This window comes from Euphorbia lathyris, chromosome 4 (genome assembly GCF_963576675.1).
Source record: "Euphorbia lathyris chromosome 4, ddEupLath1.1, whole genome shotgun sequence".
Taxonomy (NCBI): domain Eukaryota; kingdom Viridiplantae; phylum Streptophyta; class Magnoliopsida; order Malpighiales; family Euphorbiaceae; genus Euphorbia; species Euphorbia lathyris.
Genome location: NC_088913.1, coordinates 6,994,542 through 6,998,101, shown reverse-complemented (window position 1 = coordinate 6,998,101; position 3,560 = coordinate 6,994,542).

The window sequence follows — 3,560 nt, the reverse complement described above, 5'->3', positions numbered from 1 at the left end:
GATTAATCTTGGCTGGACCAAAGCTTGGTTAATTACTTTAGGAAATAATCACCGTCTCTAGATTAAAACTTAAGAAATTGGATAGGATTGTTATGTGGATTACATACATTTGGTTAGGTGAAGCCTTGCTCTAGTGATTTACATCGTATTCAAATTCATTTTATTTCCCTTTGTTTATTTTATTTAATTATTTTAAATTTATTAGTTTAATATCACAACCAATTCAAGTTTTGATTGCTTAGATAATAGAAATTCACAAAAATCAATAGATATAAACACAATCCTCGAGGGAACGATACTCTACTTATTCTTTATTACTTGATCACGATGGGGTGCACTTGCCCTTAGTTTTGCACGATACACATTTCGTCCATCAGGCACCGCACACGGACTTATACTCTCTCTAACATAGCCCATCCTTATCAACTCGTCCACCTTCTCCTTCATCACTTCACTCTCCTTAGGACTCATCCGGTAGTGAGGGAGACTAGGCAAGTTAGCTCCCGGCACTAGGTCAATATGGTGTTGGATGTCCCGTAGAGGTGGCAACCCATCGGGTAACTCTTTCGGAAAGACGTCACGGAACTCATTTAGCAACCTCCCCACATCCTCCGGAACTTCTTCAGCTTCACTTCCGACCCTCTCACTTGGTGTGCTTGACTTCACCATCACTACATAGACTGTTTGGCTCTCCTCACACTCGTTGAGAAACTTCTTGTGCGTCGGGCAAACAATCAAAGTAGACTTCCCTTTGTCTTTGGTCTCTCCCAATAGAGGTGTTAGAACATACTGAATGCAGTCCTTCATGAACCGATAAGTATTCTTCCTTCCGGTATGGGTAGCATCCCTATCAAATTGGCACGGGCGTCCCAATAGTAGGTGGCACACATCCATCTCCACAACGTCACAATAAACTTCATCCCGGTACTCCCCTATCTCAAGAGGAACCCTACACCTTTGAGTGACCTTCAGCTCTCCGACGCTCTTGATCTACCCCACACTATACGGATTGGGATGCGGTTCAATCACTAACCCAAACCTCTTGGCTGCGACATCGCTGATAATATTCTCTTGGCTCCCACTATCTATGATCACATTACACTTTACCCCTTGTACTAGACATCGGGTTCAGAAAAATTGGTGTCGTTGATCCGATTCCACTTTACTTGAAACCAATAGTCTTCTCAAAACATGTATGGCGCGCCCACCATCATACTCTTCCTCATACTCATCATCCACGGGGTCACAACAAACACCCCCTTCGTCATCATGCTCATAATCATCTTCGTATCTCTCAACTACATTGGCGCTTCTCCTCTTAGGACATTCATTGGAACGGTGAGCCGGCTCGTTGCATCGGAAACATTTGAATGGAGCCGATTTAGCATAGGGGTTACTGCCCCTAGGGGGTTATGTCGCTTTAAAAGGCCTCACATCTCCTCTAGGCGCCCTTTACGCACTTGGCGCTTTGGGATCGCTTGAACTTGCGACTCCTTTACCCTTGTCAATGCTCTTGGGAGCTCCTCTCCCTCCATAGGTGCTCTCAACCCCGATTCTCCTATAGCCTTCACGACCCCTCAAACTCAACTGTGACTCAGCCTTCAATGCTAAGTTACGGGCGTCTTGCACCCGAATCACCATCTGCGTTCCAATCCGATCTTGGATGTTGTATCTCAGCCCTTCAAGATACCTTGAAGTCTTTTGGCTTTCGGTTTCCGACAAATTAGCCCTTGCCGAAAGCCGCAAGAACTCCGAGGTGTATTCGTGCACACTCTTGGCACCTTGTGAGCAATTTCTATAAGAGCTGTAGATGTATTTCTCGTAATCAAGTGGTAGAAACCTCTCCCGCAACATCGATTTCATCCTTAGCCAAGACCTAATCGGTTCCCTTCCTCCTCTTCTTCTCCCCTCCTTCACATTATCCCACCAAACCGACGCCCCTCCTTTCAACCGGTAAGCTACCAACCGAACCTTCCGATCCTCCGGTATCCCCGCGTAATCAAAGAATCGCTCTACCTCAAACAACCAATCGAGGTAACCCTCTATGTCGAGTTCTCCCCCGAATGACGGTAAGTCCACTTTCAACTTGAAGGCATCATCTCTATCAAAATTTCCTCCATACCCCATCCTCACATTCGGTTCGCCTCTATATCCGCCCCTCTCATTACCTCGGCCCCCATACAGGTCATTCAAACCAACATTTCCCCTTTCAAAACCACCTACAACATCATTATGCACAACATCCATATTCCCGGCACGCACATGCGCGGGACCAACAACATCATTTACATGCACATCATGCCTAGGCCTATCATTCATGGCATTATCATCAATCCTAATCCCCATATTCCTAGCAATCCTAGGCATATCATAATCATCAAACAAATCCCCATCACTATCACTATCCCCATTTCTAATGGTTACGGGATTAGTCCGCCTTACCTCTTGAACCAGAGGGTCCCTTGCTTGGGGTGCATAGGTTATCCGTGGTGGTGGTGTTGGTTGCCGTTCAAGTAGAGGGCGGTTTTGTTCCGCTTCTCTCCGGTGAGATTCTCCGGCGGGTTGGTTGTGGCTATTTCAAAACTCAAGTACTTGGCACATCTTTTTTTAATTTTGTTCTATGTTCTTAATGGAATCTGTTCTATATAAGTGAAAATCTTTATTTCTTGATTGGTTATATCTTTAGTGTAAAATTCAGTTGGTATTTGTTATAATTTTGTGAGATTTGCTGCTGAGTCTTTGTAATGATTTCCAGTTGACATATTGAAAAGCAGAATTGATCAAACAAACTAAGCAAAGAGGAATTTATTTATATTTTCCATTTATTCGTTGCAAGGAAACAAGACTACACGATAAGAGTAAATATCAAACATGCCTGAGAGCTAATAAAAAATATGGCGCCCTAGCCGCCCGCCACCATCAACCACCCTCCGCTCTCTTTTCTGATTCAAGATGTCGCCGTCTGCCCCTTTCGACTACTCTGTAGCGATTGCTCATCTCTTCAGCTGTAGTGCTTTCGCACGACTCTCCGGCAAGTGTCCAGTCGCAGGTGGTAATGAAACCCCTTCGTTGTCACCGGTTAACCCCGATACCTCGGGCTCTTCGAAAATCTCTTTTGCCTCTGCAGTGCAAACTCGATTCCGCTGATACACGACTCTGCTCCTGTGAATGTTTTAGATGAAGGGGGTTTCAAAGCAGTTCGGATTCAACAGAAGATCTATAATGAAAGGCTTCAATCATGCAAGCATTCAGTAATTGGCAGACTACACTTATGCGAAGGTGATTCGCCATGGAAGCATTCGGAACTCAAAATCAATCTGAATCAACTTTGGCACAGGAATATGGATTGGAAATTAATTTCCTTAGGTAAAGGATTTTATCATATCATCATGCCCTCAGCAAGTTCTCTTCAAGACATTTGGGGCACTGGAGCTCTATCCCTAAAACCGGGAATTATGCGATTCATTCCCTGGATGCCAGGATTCAACCTGGAATCTCAGAAGACCACAACGGCTCAGGTATGGGTTCGATTTTATAATTTACCTTGGGAGTTTTGGGAT